This window comes from Lotus japonicus, chromosome 1, assembly GCF_012489685.1.
Source record: "Lotus japonicus ecotype B-129 chromosome 1, LjGifu_v1.2".
Taxonomy (NCBI): Eukaryota; Viridiplantae; Streptophyta; class Magnoliopsida; order Fabales; family Fabaceae; genus Lotus; species Lotus japonicus.
The window spans coordinates 65,855,562-65,881,049 of record NC_080041.1 but is presented as its reverse complement, the minus strand read 5'-3'; the positions used below and the strand labels follow the sequence as shown (position 1 = coordinate 65,881,049).

Below are 25,488 nucleotides of genomic sequence, written 5' to 3'. Positions count from 1 at the left end.
AATATCAAATCTTAGGGTTAATATGTTTTGGTCCACTAGGGGAATATTTTTCTCCTTCACGGAAGACAAAGCCGATACACATTCCTACCTGTAGTACTTTGATCTCGTGTATGCAATTTTTGTGTGTTAAGGTGCAAATATATATATTGATCTTTGCTTATATTTCTGAAGGCTCGTTTAGCACGCCGTATTAGATATGATAATATAAACTTATACAATATATTATGCATTTATTCATTATTTGGTGCTAACATTGTATTGTATGAGTTTATACATTAATCTCCTCTTATATACATTAAAATGATAGATTATTTAATCCACCCTATAGATGATGATAAGACGTGATAAGAATGTGATGTATAAGCTAGATGAAAATATTTAATCCACCGCCACCACCACAACCCTCCACCATCACCACTACCACTCTCCACCTCCACCACTACATCCTCCACAACAACTCTCTACCATTGCCACCACCGCTGTTACAACCATCGCCATCGTTATCACCACTACCACCCTCCGACACTGCCACCACCCACCACAACCACGGCCACCGCTACCACCATTATCAGGATCTCCTTTAAACACCACCACCGCTTCAACCGACATTGTTATCGCCACCATCACTACATACCGCCATGATCCACCACCACGACTACCAACTCCCTCCACCACTGCCACCACCATCATTACCATCACCTTCCAACACTATTATCACGACCGCCACCACCTGAACCACCACCCCCACTGCAACCACCGCCCTACAACACTGCCACCACAACAATACTCTCCACCAACACTACCCACCACTACCACTACCAGCATCACCATTGCAGCAGCCACATCGACCGCCACCGCCATCTTTATCACCCACCAACACCATCCTCATTTTTATATTATCTATCAATATTTAATATTTCACAAAAATAGGTTTATATTAATTTAAACAAAATGATAAGTTATACAGTATATGACCACACGTTTAATATTAAATTCTTATCAGGCTTAATACTATCATGCCTAATACTATCAAGTATTATACTAACATGCCTTATACTATTCGATATACCAAACGGGCCCTAAGAAAAAATATATTATGTATTTTTTTTAAATATGCTTTTGATAAAATGCAGATTTTGAAAAAAATAAATAGCAATTTGAGTATTTCTCTAAGATACTTCTAGGTTTTCTTTCTTGGATAAGCAATGAATTATATAAATAGAGGCACAAGGGGTGTCAACCCTTACAAAGAAAAGAAGTGAGAGGTTGAAAGAGAAAATAAGTGAGAGATTGAAAGAGAAAATATGTGAAATGTTATCTTGGAGAAAAGAAGAGGGATGCGAGTTTTGGGGAGAGAGAAGGGACACTACAAGAAATATGCAAAATAGCATCGGCCATAAGCACTACCTCTAACTTGAAACTAGCATCTCCAAATTAAAGGTAGTGTTTGGCTTGCGCAAGAACACCAATTTATGGTCCTATAAACTGTTAATAAATGATGTACGCCATCCTCAAGTTTGCATTGACAATTAGAACCAAAACTTAAAGTTGATGCACATAGCACTGGAAAGTCATACTAAACATCGTATCCATATAATTAATGAACCAACATAAGATTTCAATAGCAATCAAATGAATCAAAGCTTCACAGTACTTTACAAATAATTATAACTTGACATAATAAAAATAACACACAATGATAAAAGTATTAGAAATAAAGGGAGGAACTAATATAAGCAAAGAGAGGAGAAGCAAGTAAAGAGAGAAGAGAGAATAATCAGAATAATGTGAATGGGGAAAGGTTGCTTGATGCAACCTCCTCTATATTTATAACATTAGACAATGGGTCAAGTATAGAGTACATGAGCTTGGCCCAATGGTCATCTTATTCATAACACTCCCCCTAGATGACCATCTCTTAAGAATGTGCCTCATTAAAACTTTTCTAGAAAAAACCCAGTGGGATAAAAACCTAGTGAAGGAAAAAGAGTACATCATTCTATAGTTCGTCTTTGTACATTGCCTCATTAAAAACCCTAGCATTAAAAACTCAATGGGAAAAAAAACATGGTTAAGGAAAAAAGAGTACAATGCATTTTAATTGAGATATTTTAGCCGACAAACTCCGATATTTCGCACAAGCTTTTCAAATGTTGTAGTCGGAAAGGCCTTCGTGAACAAGTCTGTCAAATTATCACTTGAATGAATTTGTTGGATGTATTTGTCACCCTATTTTGTAGATCGTGAGTGGAGAAGAGCTTCGGTGATATGTGTTTTGTTCTATCTCCCTTGATGTATCCTTCTTTAGCCTTGTGTTTTCTTCAAGGTGACGGATGAATCTTCGATGTAGAATTTCTCATATTCAGATTTGGACAATGAAACCGGAACTGGTTAAATGCATGTTTCATTTTGTCAATCAATGACCAATTTATAACCAAACAACTATGCAATATCGTTTTACATCTTTGGGGTATAGACTTTAAGTCCAAAGAATCTTATATTTTTGAAAATGAATTACTTCTTTATATGTTGGCCAACCACACCATTTAATATGGGTTCAATATTCTCGCACTTATAATATTGAGCGCTACTTCATCTGTTGACAATTTTTCAAGTTCTCGGTTCCTTGTTTCAACTTGTAGAGATATAATAGATCTCTTGGTATCAATAACAACAGGTTCCTGAACCTCTTCAAGAGGTTTAAACAATTTTTGTAATCTCTACACTTTTCATGATAATTTTCCTCATAACAATACCATCTTTCTTCTCTAAGATTTATCTTTGGAACCAAGTTTAGGCATGTCTTAGCCTAATAAAATTTCAATAGATAAGGACATTTGCAGCATAAAGGAATTTAGAAATCCCTTTTAGGTTAGACAATGCATTTTTGTTTTTGAACTTTAGGTTCACATTATTGTGTGCGAGTATATATATGCATTCTACACAAATTTTCAGAGTTGCTTAGTTTTTCTCTCCCTCTGTTGCCGAGAAATAACGATAAGTAAGATATGCAATATCTTCTGGCAATAGCTCAAATTCATAGCATAATCTCAGCTTTCTTTTAATCTCATCTAAGTGTTGTCTGTTGGACAACGAAGAACACATAGCATAAAAAGTTCTTAGATGAGAGATATTAGGTTCCTGACAATGAACCAATTGCGATGGAGAGAATTACAATTACTCATTGGCTTGATGCATATAGATGTTGCTACTAGCAACATCACATGTCCAAAAATTAAGGACATTTGTTCTCTTAATGATTGTCTAGCTATAAATAAGAAGCATTTAGCTAAATATATTTGCCAGATCATTTTAAATATGAACATGTGCAACTCGACATTCAAAATTATGTCACATACCAACTTGATCAAGGTCGGAAATTTCACTATATCAAGATCGATGCATTGATAAATATTGAATATGTGCACATGTATCATATCAAATATATTCAAGAATTATAGGGAATTCCCCTTACTTTGCCACAATTTTAATTTTTAGCTTTGAGAACAACATATGGAAAATAGACTTTCGCATCATAAGACTCGGGATGATGGTCTAACCGGTCATTTGCCAATCACAATCACTTGTTTCATATGAAGAACTTCGCTAATAAAAATAATGCTTCAATATTACAAAGAATATTTTCTCGCATTTTGAATCCTTCAGGAATTTTCACATTTTTTATCTTCATACTTTGATATCACTAGTTGGGGAAATTAGAGAGCTCAAAATAGGAGTCTCTAAATCACACTTGAATTCTCAATGTTCTCCCCCTCAAGTGTGAGTTACCACCATATTGCCATGCGATTTCATAGCCTCTTATAGAGTCACCATACAATATCATATATCATTATATGTCCTTCAGGGCAATAAGTAATTCTTTAATAAAGAATTACAACTTTTTATCATGTTAAATGAAATATTTACTTCTGGAAATATTTCAACCATAATAATACATGTAAAATATATCCCAACTCAAAGGACAAAGTTAGAGGAATATAATGCATTCTCAATATTCTATTGTGTTCCGCTAGGCAATAATATTTTAGTTCAATCATTTTTGTAGTGCCAGATATAGTACGAACATTTGCTTCTTGCATCACCAAAGAAGAAAAATAAAATTTATCCTTGAGTATTGTGTACGTTGTTGCAAAATCAGCGAGAAAAACATTGTCACCATTAAAATCAATATCCATAGCTCAACAAAATATCAAGAAAATATTATATTTTGAGCATCAAAATTTCTAGTGCATTTCAATGCTTGCACTCTTTCTTTTGGATTTAGGAATGAATTTTCAGGATTCAAAACCACTACAGTCTACTGTTCTTTTGGACTCGTAAACTTTTCTTTTGTATTTAAGAATGAATCTTCAGGATTCAAAATCACTACAGTCTACAGTTCTTCTGGAATCGTAGACTATGAATCTTCAGAATTCAAAATAAAAATTTCACTTCAATTATTCTAAAGGATATGAATCTTCAAGATTATTATTAAAAAATTAACTATAGTTCTTTTGGACTATGAATCATCAGGATTCATAATAAAAAATTTGACTACGGTTCTTCCAAACTCGTAGGATAAAAATATGTGAGAAGATCAATACACATAACTCATTTGATTTTTCTTTTTTGATAAGCACCCATAACTCATAACTCATTTGATATCACCACAAATGAGATATTTTATGCATCATTGGGTTCCACCAAAACTTAAATAATGAACATTTACTCCTATGGTCAAAGAGAATAAATTGACATTAATATTCATAATTTCCATGAGTAATAGTCATTAAACTCATTTCAATTTGGCAAAGTTGTACCGAGAATTAAGGGAATTGAGAAGTTATAATTTGCTATATAAATTGTCATCAATAAATACCAATAAATATGAATGAATATATGTTGAAATAGTTATGCGCTGATTTAGCCTAACAAGGCCATGACTATCAATCCATTTGAATGAAAAATCAAATTCAATATCTCTATTGATTAGAGAACCGACAACATATGTAAAAAAAAGAAGAAAATTGGATAATAGATTACCGATTAAGTGTAGCAGCGATTGGGTAATATGTTAAAAAAAAAGGATCAAGAGAAAGTTGGATAATAGATTACCAATCAAGTGTAGCCGATCCAGTGTTGTTGCAGGAAAAAAAATTGGATGATAGATCAATAAGATGGAGATCAAATACAAACAAATAGAGATGAGTAAGTGTGTGTTTGGATCAACGTTAGTAAAATTGGATCCGGCAGAATTGGATCTGACTAGAATTGAATCTGGTAAACGTGAGTTGAAGTAACATGATTTATGTTTGGATACATTTATCAAAACGTGATTCATGTAAAAGAATTTCGTTTGAGTAACTTTAATTAGTATTGATTTTTATTATGTAATGACCAAAATGGGTATGAATATAATTTCTTAATCTACTTTCACTAAATTGATGATAATATAGGTAAGACATTTAATTTTTTTTAGTAAATTAAGAAAAACATATAAATGTATACTGTTAGAAAAATTATTAATTTTATTTCACTAAACTAATGACAATATACTAGTGCGATAACCCGTGCGTTGCACAGAATGTTATGTTGTAACTTTTTAATAAATAAATAAGTTATTCGTTTACCAGTCAACCGTGTAAAGATATATAAAGAGAAAAATGAAATAAATCATTGAAAATGTATTGTATACATCAACCATTTTCAAAAACTTCCTTAAACACTACATTTAGAGTACTGGTCTGTTGTTTGCCCTCCTCATTTAGTATACAAAGTTTAAGACCTTTTCTTGAGCGTACTCTAGAGAGAGTTACATATAATTGACCATGAGTGAAGACGGGCCTCAAAAGGAAGAGCCCAACCTGAGATAGTGTTTGTCCTTGGCTTTTGTTTATTTTCATCGCAAAGCATATTACAATTGGAAACTGTCTTATTCTGAATTTAATTGGAAATTTGGAATCAGAAGGAACCAAGTCCATTCTTGAAATGTGCACTTTGCCATTAGCTTGTGTTCCCGTGATAACTGTTGCACCAATAAACGTTCACCAAGTTCATCAACAATTAGCCCGGTTCCATTGCATAAATCTGCTGCTTGGTCTGTATTTCTCAAAAGCGTGATTGAAGTACCAACTTTCAATAATAGTTTGTAGTTAGGGCTTTCTGAACTTTTACTGTCGTTCAAAAATTAGGTGGTAAACCACTCACCTCGGATTTCAAAAATTCTCATCAGATCGCAAGGCATAGTCGGAGCTCAGATATTCACGTTCTAATACAGCTATCATGACAAGCATGTAAGTGTTTATCATTTCAACAACCTCGAGTATAGGGGTCAATATTGCTCTATCTTGAAAGAATTGAGTGTCTTTCATTTTGTGCGAAAGGTCAGGATATGTATATCTAATCAATTCCATTAATGGGTCATGACTAATTGGGATGACCAGATCTGGCGGGATTTGAACATTGTACTCTCCTGCTCCGGAATCAGGATGATCGCCATTTTCAATTTTAAGAATCCAATCTGCAAACTCTTTGATTTCTTTTGCTTCATTTGTCGTCTGGGCTGCGGTTAGCCGCATGTTCTTAGACAATTTCATAACTGTGCAATGCTTCCACAATGAGGAAGAGTTTACAGTAGTTTCGACGATTTTCTGTCTGCTTTCTCTAGTTATTACATGTAGTATTTGTCTAAAGTCACTTCCAAGTATTACTATTTTTCCTCCGAAATGCTTATGGGCGTTGTCTTCATTTTTCGACCTCATTAAATATCGGAGTGTAACGTCTAGAGCTTCGAAACAATGCTTTTTCAACATTGGAGTTTCATCCCATATAATTAGGCTTGTTTCAAGCAGAAGCTTTGCTCTTGTAGACTTCCCTGTTTTATATTACATGTTGAGGTCTCTGTAGCATCTAATGGAATGCAAAATTTAGAATGAGTTGTTCTGCCTCCAGGCAAGAGTAATGATGTTATGCCACTGGATGCAAAGTAAGCACAATTAGTCATCTGGATATAAGTGACGCCGAGAAAGTATTTCAGACAAAAGTCTTTCGAGTTCCACCATATCCATATAAAAAGTAGATGCCTCATGAGTTTGACAGCACAGATGTGACAACCCTCTCATATACAGACTTTTGCTCAGGTGTAAGCATATTAAGCAACTCTTCATATTGTACCTTTAGTGCATCTTTGTCATAGTTTAGTTCATCGACAATAAATCTATTGTCAAATTGCAGGACTTCATCATATTCTGGAGTTGGAAGATGGGTAAACATTTAATGACCTACCATTTCGTTGGAGTAACTTCTCAATTTCAATGAGACATAAATTTTTCAAATCAGCATCTGCTATTCGTAGGCCTGCAGTCGAGAATAAAGATTAACTAAATATTTTTTACTGTATCGAATATAACTAATGTTGTTCACACACTATGCATAATTATAACTAATGTTGGCGGTTAAGTTTTTGAAATTGATTAAAAAGATTGTTTTTTTTTTTAATCAAAAGACGTGTTTTTAATTGGAGTTCTTTAATATAAAATACATGCTAATCTTGTCAGATATGGATACAATTAATTAAATATCAAAATGGCCAAACCATTTTCAATAATATATATTATCCCAAATAGAGGTCAAAATATATCACAATTTACTGTATTTACACATGATATATACTTGCATATATAGATATGGTACTTAATTAAATTAGTTAGTCCTTAAAAAAAGATTTTCACGAAAGGTTGTTTATTTTTAGGTCATGAAAAATATTTAATGAGTGTTAAAAAAAGATTCTCATGATCAATTCTTATACACACAGCAGAGGTAACTCTTTATGGTGGTGTTCTAGTTCTCTAAGGGACTGCCTATTCTCTAGTTTATTAGTTCCAGCAAGGTATTGATCATTTGGGGCTTTGCCAATTGCGTGTTCTACACTTTCACTGGTTTTGTTTTCTGTCTTTCTTTGTCTAGTGTACTCTGCTGATGCTACTTTAGCTTTTATTTTCTATTTTGTAGTCTTTTGTTAGTCTTGGGTGGTTTAGGATAGTAACATGTAGAGGTTTGTTACTCTTTATTGTCATTCCCTTACCTTGAGAGGGTTGTTCTCTTGGAAGCTTTTTATTTCAATAAATTATTCTCTTTCGAAAAAAAAATGTATTCAACTAAAATGTCTAAACAATTGTTTACACATAGAGTGAGTGAACCATGAGTTCTAACTGCCACCTAGATCAATGTATCAAGAATCCCCTAGTTCTAACGGCAACAAAGATCAACATTACATGTGGAACCAGGGAAAGGCATGCTTAAATTTTTTGCAGCAAACTCGCTTAACACTAGCTAGAAAGAAACCTGAGAAAAAACACCTTTTATGTGGCAAAAACAGCACCAAAGGACGAATATAAGGTATGTTGAATTAAATTTTGTCTTATGTAAAAAAAAGTGGAGCAATGGAGATACTTGAATGTAAATAAAACATCGAATTCGTCTGCGATATTGAAACACATAAAACTTAAAAGATCCATGATAATTGCAAAACACAAATAATCAACTCAAAATGTGATAATGGGATCACAACTTTTGGTGAGAAAATGAGTCCCAATTCAAAGTCCCTGGTTCTTTCTTAATTGGCACCAACTTAACGCTTTCGGGAGTTGTCGCCTCAACTCCATCAGTCTGTTCATGGTTACCAATTTTTTTTCGGTTTTTTGGTGCTAGATCCTTGAGTAGCAGCATCATCTGAAATGGCGGAAAGATCGACGACCTCAGCGTCTCGCTTAACTTGAAGTTTGCTCACAGGGGTATCCTACATTTGTATTAAATTACTTAGGATACAACTTTTATATATAATATGGATGAAGAATGTTTCATGAATACGAAAAATGTGACACAACTTCATATTGTCACCAATATACTGACATAGACCATCATGCTTTTCCAATTCAAAAGTAGATGTACTTGACATGTCATCAAATCCCTAATGAATATTATAATATGGAATTAGCATCAAAAGTTTAAAAAATTGTATGTAAAAACCAATTAACTTACAAATAAGTCACTGAATTGAATGAATCCTTTTAAATTGGTCAATAAATTCCTTCTCTTTGAAAATTCTTTTAACAGCATAACTTTGATAACTCTCATTGATATTATTTTTTGTGACCTCGACCTTGAATAGATATACCTTCTCTATTAAAGCATCGAATTGAGGCGGGAATTCAGAAGATGGGGCATCCTGTGGGGAACAATTAATTAAATAAAAAGTTTTATAAATATTGCATCTTAAAAGAACGTGAGGGATACAACATGTGAAAATACAACCTTTGGCATGGATGCTTTAGTGCTTCCACTGTTTGGTTCATCAGCAAGGATGCTACTTGATCAAATAGTACAAATGTGGCAGATCCGTGATCATCAATTGCATTTATATGTAATTTGAACCTGACAGCGGAAATAGAGCATTCATTAATGATATCATATGCTAGCTATAGAATTGAGGTACACTTACTCCAAATCTTCTAGGACTACATCTATACGCTTCAGGGTTCCTCCTTCTTTGTCCTTCTCCTTTAATTCATCCTTCTGCACGACATGTCCTATAACATCTAAATTAAAAATAAACAAATAAGAATTGATCAGTTATTTTGATAGGAAAATTAAGATCATCAGATAAATGTTAAAAAAACTAAATATGAAGCATTGAGTTTCAAGTTAGCTGGCAGGTAATATATGTGTTGCTTCTGGCAGCTCAGTGTCCTAATTTCTACAGACTCATTTTTTATTTTTTGAAAGCTTATTATGACATTAATGAGATTGATGTTCCAATGATCAATTTTACGACTCATTTTCTATCACTTGCATAATGTAATAGACTCATTGAAAAATATACATTAGTAAATAGAAAGAGTTTATCAAAATCAAATTTTAGAACTCTCATGAATGAAGCATTATGTAAAGATAATTATTTGTTACTGCTTGTGAGTGGTGACTTGTAGCTTGTATTCTGTTTGGCTGTGGCTCCATCGGCCTGCTAAGGTTTTCTATGCCAAAGTGCTATTTCGGTTTTGTATGTCCAAATTTAAAAATTGATCACACAATTTAAGTCAGTTTTGAAGGTGACAATGAGAAGAGTGATTAAATATATAGTAATTACATAATAAGTATTTGTACCTATCAAAGATGTTTGATCAGTAGATTTTTCTATCAGTTCCGGAAACGGCGTATTCCCGATGAAATTAAGTCTATACTTATAAATCGAGTTCTTGAATCGACCATCAGCATTCGCCACCAAGATGTCCTCTATGATGTAGACATCATCTTCTGCTATACGCGATTCCAAATGTTTGCGATTTGACCCCAGGTGAGGGCCTTCCCGCCGAAGCCACTGGGCATCTTGGACCAGGGAATGGAGAGGCACAGGAGATCGAACTTGGGTATACAGCAGGTACCGCGCATCATAGGAGGCAAAAAATTTGGGACGAACAATCGATGGCGATGGCTCTCGCGTGACAGAGCAAATCAAACGACAACTCCGATCAAGCAGTAGTGATGCGAGGTGAAAGAAAGAAAGAAAAATGACATGGAGAAGAGAAGGAAGGAATGGGAAGGTCGAAGGATTTGCAGGAAGGCAGTGCAGAAAAGGAAGAAAAGCCCTTCTTCCGAAGAAGATGAAGAAGAGGAATGAAAAAAAAAATTGAAACGGCGTAGAAGTAAGAAAGAGAACAATAATGTTATTTTTATTTATTAGGAAGAGAGAGAAAGCATATATTATTGATTCATTAATTTAATTATTTGATATTTTTCAATTTTTTTTTCATCAATATGGACTAAATTAAAGTCATTAATGTATACCAAAAAGAAACTTATATTCCCAAAATAAGATGAACCAATTTTGAATCAATTTTCCACACGTACTTCGTAAATTAATGTTTTTTCAAATTTTGATTCAAAATTTGAATGTCATGTTTGAAAGGTGAATGATTTATTAACTTTTATAATTTTTTGATTTATTAATTTATTTATTGATTTATGGACTCATTAATTTCGACCAATGAAAATTAAACAATGTGGACCAATCAGAATAAGCCATGTGGAAATTCAATAGTAACAACCAATAGAATGCAAACATTTGGAAATCATGTAGCAATGTGGTCCACTTTGGTGGATGAGCTTTATATATTATTAAGATTAACGAGGCAACAAGCACGTTTGGGCCACTAAGCCCAACACTACTAACACTGTAACCTAATTTAAACCTAAGTTATTGAAACACACATACAGCTAGGGGGAATAGCCGCACACATAGAGAAACGGTGGAGATCAAAAGCAAGAAAAGGCTTGTCATGGATGATGTTGGGTGGATGATTTTGAGCCTCGGATCCACGTTTGAAACGCACAACCAAACACACATTAAGTAAAGAAAACAAAAATGGATCAAAACCGATGGGTGATACCACAAAATAAAGAGCTTCGTGGTGATAAAGTATTAGAAATAAAGGGAAGAACTAATATAAGCAAAGATAGGAGAAGCAAGTAAAGAGAGAAGAGAGCAAAAGAAGAGAGAATAATCAGAGTAGTATGAATGAGAATAGTTTGCTTGATGCAACCTCCTCTATATTTACTACATTAGACAATAGATTAAGTATAGAGTACATGGGCTTGACCCAATGGTCATCATATCTACTAAACTTGAATAGAGAGTCTGAAAGATCACTATTCATAAGAGAACTCTTCATCATGGCCGTTCATTTCAATTTTTTTTTGTCCCACTTTGCCTTCAATCAATCTTGGTCGTTCATCTTTTTTCTACAGCATTGGGCTGACACAAAGAGAGGTCAGCAGTGTTTTCTTTCACGTTTACTCTGCCTCTGACCTGAACGATCTTGTCGAAGAAGGAGGTGTTGTACGAGAAGAGCTTTTGCGATGGTCTCTGGTCACCGTGTAAGGTTTCCCTTTCTTCTCCCTTTCACTTCTGACAGCCGACGTGTGCACATGAGGATGGAGGAGTACAAGAGTTGTTGATGAAATTATCAATTTCTTGGTTGATTTTCGTCACCCTATATAGAGTTAGGTTGGAATTTGATGGAGAAAGCAAGAAGAATGAGAAGAGATGATGATGGAAAGTACGGAATTTTCGTCACCATGGATATTGTTAGGTCAGAATCACAATCAGAAGGAGAAGAGAAAAGGACCAAGTTTTCATTGTGAATGGTTAGGTGAGGAAGCTAAGATGACTTGATAGATCATCATCCTTGCATAATAGTTCCCGATATTGGAAGGAAGAGGGAAGATGATGATGGATTGAGAAGGAGTGTTGTCAGGTGTGGATAAGAAGAAACAGAGAAGATGATGGACTCTTTCGTCATTGATTTCTGCCTTGTCATCGTCGGATCACATCAGGTTAGTACAAATAGTTAACCCACTAATATTCAATTGATGTCCTACTGGTTATAGAGTAATGGACTTCTTTCATTTCCACTCCTATAAATACTCCTTTGGTTTTGGAGTGTGTTCATGCACTGTTCTGGGCCAACCCATGGTTAATCTCTTCATTCTTCTGTTGTTTCATTCATGAGTCTGTGTGTGTGTTTTCTTTATTTGATTTCTTTTAATTTGGAGTGATTTTTTATTCTGTTGTTTCACCAGATTGCTATGTTTATTTGAGCTTTGAGGCCCCGCAGATAAGATAGGAGGTTGCACCATGTAATATTATCCCATTAATGTTTCTCCTTCCTGGGCAGCTGGGTTGGCATTATATGTTAGCTTTCAATTTGCCCCACCATGTATTACTTGATCGGTATCACTTCCTGGTATGTTGAATGTAGGTGCTGTTGCTGCCAAATAATCAAGATGGGAGGTACTTGAGTAATATAGCAGGAAGAAGGTGGATTCATATGAGATCAGTGACTCATGGAGTTGGGCCTATAAGGATAATCTATACGCACAAGGGGTTTGTTGGGAAATTTTAATGATTTCTTTGTAACTCATATTTGTTCTCTTCTTTTGTGCTTCTCTATGTTTGTATTAGGTTCAAGTTCCCTTTATACTTCATTTTAACAAATCTTTGGCTTATTAAAAGAAAACTGCATTTTAATGATCTATTTTCTAATCATGACTTTTAATCCGTGAACCAACTACATTTCAATGTTCTTTTTTTCGAAGCATTCTTTTTAGTGCATTTTGTTTGTGATCCATTTGACTTGGAAGTATAGGAATGTGGTTACATTGCAATGGCTATTTCCAAAACGTATATATGGAGTCACTGGGTACAGTGTTGAGTTGTTCCTAACAAATGTGCTTTAATCTCACCTCAGTGTGTCTGGTAGTGTGTGGTCGTTGGTTTCTAATGACTAAAATGGTTACCAATTGTTGATAAGGATTTAATGTTGAATATTGGCTTTATAGCCCCATGGTTTCAATAATATGCTATGTAGTCATCATTAAGCATGGTTGATGCTATGTAGGCTTGCAACTTTGTCTTGTCTATACAACTTATCGATTTCAAATATAGTTAATTTTGATTGCATTTCTGGTTTTGAAACTTTGGTTGCTATGTTTGATGCAGTTGGCAGTTTTAGTGAGCACAATGTGGCAAGATCATAATTGCCATCTCAAGTGTTGATCTTCAAGGTAATGACCCTGTGCCTTTTGAATGTTTGAAGCAAACTGAAATCCTATTCCTGTAGAAGAAATTGATTACCATGCAACCAACATGTTATAAGTGTACCTGCTGCTACTTCAATCTTTAAATTATTTATTAATGTTTGGTTCAAAATTATGGGTGATCATGAAAGTATACATTTCAATCGGTGTTAATTAAATTTGTTGTTAAATTTATTATTTTATCCATCTATTAGTTTCTTGTGAAAACCATGATCAAATTTGGTGTTAGATTCCTTCTCTTGAAGGTAAGAACTTAGAGTAGTAACCAGCTCAAAGTCATTGAAGTATAAAATCTTAGGCCTATTTGCTTGCTATGTCTTTGCAGGCTGCATATAAGGTTTCATTTCTGATGCCTAGAAAAATTATACCCAAATTGGAGCTTTCATCTCCACCCAAATCAATTATCCTTCATTCCAATCACCATACCACATGATGGCCTACTTGCTGGCTCTGAAACAACTGCAGACTTTCCTTCCTCAGTGCATTCCCTTCTTTTGGGATCGATTTAGCCTCATGCAGGGAACTATATCTCGGTATTGTACCTTTTTTTTCCTTTTCAAAAATAGTTGTGGAAGTTCCTTTCAGACATATTAGTGGATCAGCATGGATATGTGATATAGAAAATAAATAGTGGAAGTATGCTGAAAAAGAATGGATGTATCAACACTAAAGGATTATAAGATCATGGTTATTGTGTCAATTTTTTTTTCTCCCTTTTTGCAGATATGGTATGCTTGCTACAAGAGATTGTGATGGTTATGTTAGTAGATTATCAATTGTTTTCATTGTATACGTTGTCATCTAATGTAGTGGAATGCGTTTGGTTTCTTTGTGCTGCTATCCATGATTAATTAATATGGTTTCCCATATTCATAATGTGATTTGTTTAGTATTAAACAATTGGCATGCCTTGCAGCTTAAACATGACAGCTTGTGCATTTTTTAAGGCTGATATTTAAATGAATCACTTTTCTTTTTCCCTTTCACAGAAGAAAAGGGCACAACCACAAGTCACTAAAAGTTGTGAAGGTTCAGTGGCAAAAACCTTTCCTTTGTACTGTAGGCCAGTTACAGGGGGCATGGACAAAAACCCTGTCTCCAGTATCTTAAGGCCTATGCATCACTCTTTCCAGCATCAAGTAATTGTATTTCAACTGCAGCATCATTAGTAATGTATTGATTAGGGGTTTTTGTTTAGTGAGAGGGAGTGCATCTCATGTATACTAGACTGGATGGTATGTTATGTGCGTTTCCAGATGTTGTAATAGTAACCAAAATAAAATTAACCAGTGTTCCCAAGTTACAGTATGGTGGTCACTGAAATTCTTATTGTTTAAGATTAAAAGAAAGTGATTTTACAATTGTGTGAAAAAAAGATTTTTTTAACTTTTAAGAGCTTTTATGTGAAGTAGAAAATCGGAGGTTGTTAGATGTTCACAATCACATTGAACTTATAGTCTCATTTGTACACTCTCTTAAGTTATATTTGGTGACTCTGAAATTTTCCAATCATAGTCAAACTTGGAATTTTAGTTTGTTGTTATTCTTATTTGGCCAACATATGTGTTTTAAATTTTAATAGATGCTAAATTGGTAATCCCTGCAGTTATTTGCCTAAAGGTGTCTGATTTATATATACAAGTGTAAGAGTGCATACAATGTTGTGGACTTGTGGTCATGTATCATATAGCATTTTGTCATGTATCATATATTAATCTAAGTCCATGCAATGTTATGTCATATATCACATGACTTGGTTCATTATGATGTTGGTATCTATAGTATCTTCATCTTTGTCTCATAATGTGCAGGATGTTTGCAAGTTTGTTGAGTATTGTTTTGTTTAGTGTAGCCTTGTGGTTCCAGTAGGTTGGGGAAATATGTATCTTCATAGCAAGCTTTGATCAAAGATCGAAGTAAAAGTAATTATCTTTTATATCCCTACACCGGCAACGGGCCAGGCATAAATCATGTCAAGCTAAACAGAAGAGTTGATGACTCCGTGTCTTGGTCTTAAAGGAGAGATGCTAAGCGTAAGCATAATCACTGATCCTTTAAATGGACCTGCCTCATTTCATCATTTGGAAAATCATTTTACTCTCTAGGCTATGTGCCCCTTTCCCATCATTTTTTTTTTTCACTCCTTAGGTGTTTAATGTCCTTCTCTTTTTTCTCTAAGTTTTCTTTTCCCTGTACAACTTTCTTTTGGGCAATCCTTATACCTAGACATTTGAATTTCAAATTGTTTTTCCTCTTCTATGTAACCTCATCTCTCATTTCTCTGTCACATGGCAAACTGAAACCATGCGATTAGAAGATTATTAGTAAGAAATATTGAAAATTTTCTTTGGCTGGATGATTTATGTGAATGAAGTGAAACAGTCTCACACTTTGCATATTGATTTAGAATTATAGAACTCTTAAATTACCTATTTTGTATCATACTACTAGAGACAAGTGTCCTTGGACAAAGATCAGAACTCAATGCTAAAGACTAAAGTAATTTGTAATTGGAGAGATCAATTTAGGACACGCTTATGAGAAAGTTAAAAGTTTAATTGACATTTGCTCATCTACTAATTTTTAATTTTTATATGTATGTTTTTACATACTTTTGGTCATGGTATTTTCTACATGTCAGGGTATTTTAGAATTGATATTATTTAGCTGTGTAATTTAATATGAAGTGAAAGTTAATTTTTTCTTCGAATGTTAGCCGAAGTGGTAGGACTAATTTGACGTAGGGGATCGAAAGGGTTTAGTGTGAATGGTACATGGTTCGAAGCTTGTGGATGAAACAATGTTACAAATAGATCTATTAAGAGTATATTTTTTATTCACTTTGAAGATTGTAATATATTTCTTATTATATGTCATAGTATTTTAGAGTTGATATTATTTAGCTTTGGAATTCAATATGAAGTGAAAGTTAGGGTTTTCTTCGAATGTTAGCCGAAGTGATAGGACAAATTTGACGTAGGGGATCAGAAGGGTTAAGTGTGAATGGTACAAAGTTCGAAGTTTGTGGATGAATTATGTATTAACATTATTTGATAATTAGGATATTTCTGGAAAAAAAAGTAAGATAGTTGTTTTACTTGAGTGTTGTGATGGTTCACTTATTTCATGTGGATTGAGTGGGGCATGATTTTTTTTCATTTGTCCTAATTGTGTAGAGTTTTTTTATGAAACTTATGTTATTTTTCTTTTTTTTTTGGGTAAGTATGTTAATTTTTTTGGTTAACTAGAAATTAGCTCCGTGGGCCAATTAATTTTCTGAAACTCTGGGCGGCCCAATATTTTTTGTTGAATGAGGAAATTTAATTTTTTTGTTAAATGTTAGGGCAAGTTTATGATCTTTGTTTTTTTTTTCCCAGAGACGTGAATTTATCATAATAAAATTAATTTTCTTATTCTTTTCCTTTTAGTTTGGATTCACTTTCCCTCCTTCTCTATTCAGTCTTCCGTTGTTTCTGATCTGAGCTTTGTTTTGTTTCCTGTTTAATAATGGACAAACTTGTGTTTGTCCCACTTTGTGCAGCAGTTAGGCTTCGCGTCAGCGTCGTTGTTGCTGCTAATTGCTGAACATGGAGAAGAGGCGTTCAGCTCTATCTCTTTGTATATCTTCTATCGACAAGTAGGTATTTGAAAGATTTTATTTTCTAATCTCTTCTTCTTTGTGCATCAAGGTAAGATATTTGCTTATTTGACTTATCAGTAAATATATTGCATTAATTAGTAGTACAAAAGTAACAGTAATCATGATTTTCATGTACCCACCCTCAACTGCCCTCAGAGGTAATCATATTTGGAAGTATATTAAAATAATTTTTTCACTTGATCATCATTTGTTTACATGATTAGCGTGGGGAAATTTTCTTGGGTAAGTAGGTCAATTGCTTGAGTTAGTTTGAACAATAAGAAAATTAGTACTTTCTGTGTTTTTTTATGTGTATTTGACACTGAAATTTCTTTATGAATATATGTATATTGTTGATCATACACTGTTGTGAAGAGATTTTCATCATTTTCACTTTGAGGATTCGTATATTTATAACATAAATTTTAATATTGTAATTGTGTTCAAGTTATTTTGACAAACATAAATAAAAATACAACTTTTGTAATAAAAATAAATGTTTATAATTAGTCGTTGATGTTTATGTTTCGGTTAAGCCATATTTTGTGTTGTGATTAGTAAAGGTTACAATAATTGGTATGTGATTTAAATAGATGAAATTAAATAAATTGATTGAATAAATATGATAAAAATTGAAGAACTGCTCGTCCGTGCATCGCACGGAAACGGGATAAAATCCTAGTTCATAACAAAAAGTAATTAAAAAGTTCTCGAATAATAATTGTCTTGCTTGTCTCGTTCCTTACACATTTATGATGTGAACTCATTAGGCGTCATATCTTCTCATATTTTGTAGAAACAATTCAAACAACATAACTTTCAAATTGCATTTCACATAAATAACCCAAATGATAAGCCTGATCCGGAATTCATAATTTTTTCAAAAACTGAATGTATTTTCTCCTAGTTCAATCTGGTTAGTAGCATCCTAATATCTCACTGATGAGCAATTGAGCCCCTTTCAGCATGGTCAACGTCATTGGGCCTGCCCGGTTAACACAATAGATAATAAACCAAGAGAACTTTTGACCAAAAAAAAAAACCAAGAGAACTTCATACCAATGCAAGATCTCATACGAAAAATATCAATTCAGATTTTATGTTTTCTCTACGGTCAATAAATCACCTAAGCTCTTTAATTTAATAATAATTTCTTATGTATATAATTTCTAGTCATTGATTACAAAAATCAATGATATATAATTGTGCACGAGGGAGCTATTGCTCCGGAGATCCTAATTCAAAAAAGATGTATCTTTTGAGAAACCAATTTGACTAATTAAATTTGACAGAACTAAGAACTGAGTTCTTAATCATTGGAGGGAATGACGTGGAGTTCTTAGTTTTTAAAAATAAGAACTAAATTCTTATATAAGAAGTTTTATTTTATGAGTTCTTAGCATAAAAAATTAATTTTTTCTCTCTCATTCATTTAATTTAAGTATAGAATTAACATTTAAATTTAAATCAAAATTATATGGAAATAAAAAATATTAATATAATGATATTGTGGGACCGGATGGATAGTGCTAATAATTAAGAACTAAGAACTCATGGTTGGAGCAAAATCTGCAAAGTGCTGCTTAAGCACATGTGGCAGTACGAGCCCACATGAATAGTGCTAAGAACTAAGAACTAGCATTGGAGACGCTCTTATAACTTTTTCATAGAATAACCTTGTTAAATGGGTTTGGAAATCAAAAGTTGAGTAGAAAGAACCCAGGCTCACAAAATAAAAGGGTTTAGAGATCAAACTTTCAGCCGATAGATGTTCTAGGCACAATAAGTTAGAAGAAATGGAGACTAAACACAAGACACCAAAATCAATGCTGCTCACGACAAAGTAGAGCATAAGTGGAGATACAGCTCGTAATAGTGACAACGGGGCCGAGGTGTGAAACTAAAATTGGGTGGCGAATCTGGTAACTGAGGAAAAAGAGAGAGTGAGGGTGGCAGAGGATGAGGGATAAGGTGATGGTGACAGAGGTGGAGGCAGATCTAGTGGGTGAGAGAGACAAAGAGAGTGAGGGCGGCAGAGGATAAAGGAGGAGTTGAGGGAGAGGGTCACATGGCATAGGTGGAGGGAGTATGGCAACTCATAGCGCTGGAGGAGAATGAAGGAAGGCAGAGGATGGCGAGGGCCTAGTGGTAAGGAGCACAGGCGGCGACGAGCGTAAGGGGCGAAGGGCGGTAGAGGAATTAGGGTGAGGAGCGTGAAGCGGTGGATGTAACATCCCGATCTAATGACTGGCCTCACGGTAACAACACGAGTCTTTTCAGCGCGCTTTGTCCTCACTCGCACGCTTCCCGGGAAAACTTCCCAGGAGGTCACCCATCATAATATTGCTCCAAGGCTAGCACACTTAACCATGGAGTTCTTATGAGTTGGGCTCCCGAAAAGAAGTTGCAACTTGTTGTCATGAGTAGTACCAATCAAATCTTTTATGCCCTCCTCAACTGTATAGTCCATCCCTATACAGTCTCGGAATACCTCTTGTTCAGGTGTGAGATCGGTTCATTCGTGTGCCCCTCCGCCTAGAAGCCTGCCAGGAGCCGCTCCTTATCCGTGCCTCACTGCATCGGCGATCACTCCCCGCCCTCGTCGGCCCCGGGCGTCACAGGCCCACCAACTTCCGCTTGGTTCGTCCCCGAACCACACCGTACTGGGAGAGGTCGGCTCTGATACCATTTGTAACATCCCGATCTGACGACTGGCCTCATGGTAACAACACGAGTCTTTTTAGCGCGCTTTGTCCTCACTCGCACGCTTCCCGGGAAAACTTCCCAGGAGGTCACCCATCATAATATTGCTCCAAGGCTAGCACACTTAACCATGGAGTTCTTATGAATTGGGCTCCCAAAAAGAAGTTGCAACTTGTTGTCATGAGTAGTACCAATCAAATCTTTTATGCCCTCCTCAACTGTATAGTCCATCCCTATACAGTCTCGGAATACCTCTTGTTCAGGTGTGAAATCGGTTCATTCATGAGCCCCTCCGCCTAGAAGCCTTCCAGGAGCCGCTCCTTGTCCGTGCCTCACTGCACCGGCGATCACTCCCCGCCCTCGTCGGCCCCGGGCGTCACAGTGGAGAAGGAGGGAGATGTGGTGGAGCAAGGAAACAACACTAAAGACAAAGGGAGGCCGATCGATGGATAAGGGAGAGAGGCAAAGGAAGTTTGAAAGTGGTGTTCAGGTTAATGTGAAGAAAGAAAGAGACTTATAATCAAGTGTGGGCGGAGAAATCTATGAGCCAACACAACATTTCCCGCCCACGAATTTTGTCGTAAAAATGCCGACCTTAGTGTCTGACATAGCCCATGCAAAGATAGACGGTGAATCTCAAGTCGGTTTTATGTCGCTGCTATTTGTCAGCTCTTGGATGCTATAATGGCCAGAGAATTTAGCGCCTGCTTTGCTAGACCCTAAATTGTACTTAACCGATGCATTGTCAGCTCTTGGATGCTATAATGGCGAGAGAATTTAGCGCCTGCTTTGCTAGACCCTAAATTGTACTTAACCGATGCAAGTTTGTTTCGGCTACGCTAACACTTAAAAAAATTCTTTTTCTTTTAAACCCTTGCGTCGATTTTGCGTCATTGTTTCCAATGCTAGCGGGCTAGCGTCGGTGTTATGGCTGACTCTAATACTTGAGTATAAAGATTGTCTTCCCATTTATAAGAATTATTTTAACCATATACATAGTAAATATAAAACTTCTCAACACTTTTACCTCAATTTTCTGTAAATGGAAATTGGTGCATTAGAAGACAAGTATGTAACTATAGACGCCAAAGATAAGCGGGGTCACATGAACACCCGTTGAACGACAAAATAGTCCTGAGGATAAGGGCACTACTAAGGACAAATAAACACAGTCTAGTTGTTGATTAAATCATAAGGATGATAGAGACGAAGAACCATGTTTTTTGGGACTGATGATACAATATGGTATTGACTTTGCTTAGAAATGGTGTATGTGGTGGGGGACTCCCTCCGTCCTTCGACTCTAGGCCCCTCTATATATTTGCCAAGGGAAATACTAAATGCTTCTATCTTCCGTGGTCCACATTGCATATGCAGCTATGTTCAATAATTATATTGTACAGAAAAAGATATTAGTTGCATTATTATTTGGGAGCACACTTCCCTTGTCTATGCCCTACTGGTTGTAAAAATGGACCAGCAGAAATCTCTACTTATCCTGTTGATATTATCTATGAATGGTGTTTACGGTGATTTTTGGTAAACAAATAGAATCCAAAAGCAATTTAAGGACCGGATTCGGAGTCCTTTCTGGGTTCTTTAGTGAAGACGTTTTAAATGTCAAGGCTGGGTTTTTGTGAAGAACGATATGAACAAAAAGGAAAAAAGAGTAGAGGATTGAAAGGAAAAAGAGGAACAAAAAGTAAAAGGAAATCGAAATGGCAAAGGAAATGAAATTGCATTGAAAATTAAAGGTGAGAATCACAGCACACTCTTAGTCTCTTTGTAGCCATATGTCACATGAGACTTGGAGGCATCCATTGAGAGTTTTGAGTAATTGTGTGAGTCTGCTTAATTTTACAATCAGATTTGCTACTTATAGAACTTGAAATGAAACTGCCACTAGATCCTACGGTAGAGATTACATCTTAGAAAATAACTCCCTATACTAGAGCCATACACTTGACATAAGTACAAATATAATAGCTTGCAGCCACATTTTCCACTACTCCACTTCAATAGCCAACTTGTAACTTCCACTTAATATCACTAATATCTTCCACTAACTGTTGCTTGAGGCTTTACGGTTGAGATAAGAAACTTTGAAGCTCTCTTGCATTGCTCCATGCTAAATGGTAACCGCTCCATACATGATTCCATCATGTTGAGAAACTGCCACTAAGATTTGCCACTACTATCTGCCACGTGCCTTTGAATTGATCTCGTGCACATCCATTAACATGTTTAAAATTAAACTGGTCAAATACTAGCAAAAGTTTCCACTTAATACTTTTGCATTTTCTCCTTGTCGAAGTCCTATGGTCGAGAAATATATATACATGGCATTACTTTGGCATTAGAATGGTGCCATCAACATATAATTTGGAACTCAAAACCAAAGCCATATTTCGACTTGGAAATCAAGTTGGTATATGATTTTGACCAAGGAAATGTTGCAATAATCTCGACTCAGTAAGCTAAAATTCGACCAATATATGCAATGGATAATAATCTGGCATTAAAGTAGAAAATACACTGAAATATACCATGCATCCATGTCCACCATATCTTAATTATCAATTTCCAAACTAGGAAATTTTGGTGTTAACAAAGGCCCCCCAAAATGTTGTTTCTCGAAGGAAGTGAGAGGAATAACATTTTGAGTAAAATCACCAAAATTGACCAAGACTGTCTGGCCATTTTATTTTAAAACCAAATTCAATCCATGGTGAGGCCTTTACATGACCATGTGAGTGATCTATTGCCAAAAATAAACATTAACGTATCCAAACCTCTCAAAGATGAATTGGCAATATATATCATTCATGCACATACTCAATCAGGAGATCAAACTCACAAAACTCTTGGTCGAGATAACTAATCCTTCAGACATCACTGGTGCAAAATTCGACGGGCGTGCTTGGTCCAAAAACAACCATTTTTCGACCATCATTTGGTCTACTGTCTTGATAATTTAGCATGTAATCTGACCAATCTTTGATCTCAATAGTTTTCGACCCAATGGTTAAGTGATCTGTCAACACAATTTTTTTTTTTTTTTTTTTTTCATGGCTTCGAAAACCATCTCTTCTATGGCTTTAGAAACCATTTAATTTCATTTTCGGCCACATAGGCCGAAATTCAAATCAAGGTGCTCATGCTTCAGCCAATCCCTTTTGGTTTTGAGGTCCTTGGCAAATTCTGGCTCGTTTTCACCATAACCTTCTGATAGTCACTTGTAGTCTTCAATCCTTCAAAGGAGTTTGCTGGAAATTTTCTCTTACTCTCACCTTCATAAGTATAGGGAGACTTTGGCTTAAATTCAGCCATATTCACCTCATTTTCATCACTACCACTATCCTCATCAGATTGATCAATCTCATCTTGACCAATTTCAGGATTTTGAGTGGCTCTTATGCAAGAACTTTCTTCTCCTTGGAAAACTTCTTCAGGCTTGTATTTCTCAAGCCTTAGTTTCTCTATTCTTCTAACCTTATGAGCCAATTGAGTCATATCTATGAACTCATCATTAACCAAATTCTTTTTAATCGAATAGTCTAGGCCCCCAATAGCCATTTTTACTAATTCGAATTCAGGCACATGAGTAGAACATCTAGTTTCCATATGCCTAAATCGAATTAAGTAGTCATCTATTGGCTCATTCGGTTGCCTCTCAACATTAGCCAAGTCCAGTAATGACACTTTGGTTTCTCCTCTAAAGAATTGCTCATGAAAAACCATCTCCAATTCATTCCAATTATGGATCGAATTAGGAGGTAGAGTAGTAAACCATGTGAAAGCATTCTTCGTCAAGGAACTTGGAAAATGTTTCATTTTCAACAGTTCATTGTTAGCAAGATCACAAATTTCAAGTTGGTACCTTGCAATATGCTCAACAGTTGATTCACCTGTGTCTCCTGAAAATTTAGTAACTTTTGGAACCTTTCCTCCCCTTGGAAATTCTGCTTGAAGAACTACTTCAGAAAACGGAGACGTGAAATTTGGACGATTGGTATATCCAACATTGAAACCATGATGATTTAAAACTTCTTCGACAGCATTGGCCACATTTTGTGGCCCCCCATAATCATTTTGATTTTGATTAACTAAGACATTGTTGTCTAAATTCTGATCAAAATTCTGTGGCTGATTTTGGACTGAATTTTCTTGTCCATTTAGAACTTCATTTATACCAAAATTCTGATCTTGAGTCAAATTTTGAGGCTCATTTTGACTAAAATTCTGAACTTCATGTTAAGTAAAATTTAGAGGCACACTTTGACCATAATCAGGAACTTGCTTGAACGTTTGGTTCAAAGGCGGTGCTCCAAGAACATCAGCAATTCGACACAATTGCCGAGTCAAGTGTTGAGTATTTTGAATGACAGGATTAAGCATAGTTGACATTTGTTGTGTCAACACGTTCACCATATTGTACCTACTTTCATCAATTTGTTGCCTAATTGATTGTAAATCAATATCAGTGGTTGAATTTGATGGAAATAAATTCAATGAACCACTTTGAATCAAAGGCATGGTCATTCCCAATGTGTTGAACTGGGTATGTTCTTGACCATTTTGAATTCCTTCATGCCCAAATGCCAAAGCTTGGCTTCTAGGAGAAATAGTTGCCATTAAAGGATCCGAAAAAATCATCTGAGGACCACCAAGACCAGCCATAAATTCAAACGACATTCCATGTTGTGGATTTTGAATATCTCTTTGGCTTGAACCAATTTCTAGATGAGGAAAAGATGATTCAACTTGGTTAATCATTGAAGAAGATTGACCATAATTGCCAGCATAAGAGGCATTATATCTTGGACTGATATTAGACATTTGAGAAAATTCTCAAACACAAACAAGAGCACCTGTGAATTGACGTTCAATAATTCAAAGATTCAATCTTTGGCATAAACTTGAATCACGTTAGTGCACAAACCAAAAATGAAGTCACGATGGTCTTTGACAATTTGGTCTTGAATTCTCAAAACAAATATGTGGAATTAAATATTGAATACAGATTCAGGACCAAATACAAATGACACTTTAAAACTTAGTTTTCACTAAAATGGTCCCACCAGGTGTGCCAATTTGTTTACGGTGATTTTTGGTAAACAAATAGAATCCAAAAGCAATTTAAGGACCGGATTCGGAGTCCTTTCTGGGTTCTTTAGTGAAGACGTTTTAAATGTCAAGGCTGGGTTTTTGTGAAGAACGATATGAACAAAAAGGAAAAAAGAGTAGAGGATTGAAAGGAAAAAGAGGAACAAAAAGTAAAAGGAAATCGAAATGGCAAAGGAAATGAAATTGCATTGAAAATTAAAGGTGAGAATCACAGCACACTCTTAGTCTCTTTGTAGCCATATGTCACATGAGACTTGGAGGCATCCATTGAGAGTTTTGAGTAATTGTGTGAGTCTGCTTAATTTTACAATCAGATTTGCTACTTATAGAACTTGAAATGAAACTGCCACTAGATCCTACGGTAG

General features: G+C 35.3%; 1 long non-coding RNA gene across 4 annotated transcripts; it reads left to right on the top strand.

Moving 5' to 3' along the window:
* The first annotated feature begins 11,676 nt into the window (after positions 1 to 11,676).
* LOC130739752 (uncharacterized) lies at positions 11,677 to 15,167 on the top strand. Of its 4 annotated transcripts, none has more exons than XR_009019950.1 (5): positions 11,677 to 12,390; positions 12,637 to 12,683; positions 12,816 to 13,620; positions 13,979 to 14,186; positions 14,643 to 15,167. It is a non-coding gene; the product is annotated as an uncharacterized LOC130739752 (long non-coding RNA). The 4 variants fall into 4 exon arrangements; XR_009019954.1 differs by having other exon boundaries at positions 12,637 to 12,693; XR_009019949.1 differs by having other exon boundaries at positions 11,691 to 12,390; positions 12,637 to 12,940; positions 13,556 to 13,620.
* Positions 15,168 to 25,488: the final 10,321 nt, after the last annotated feature.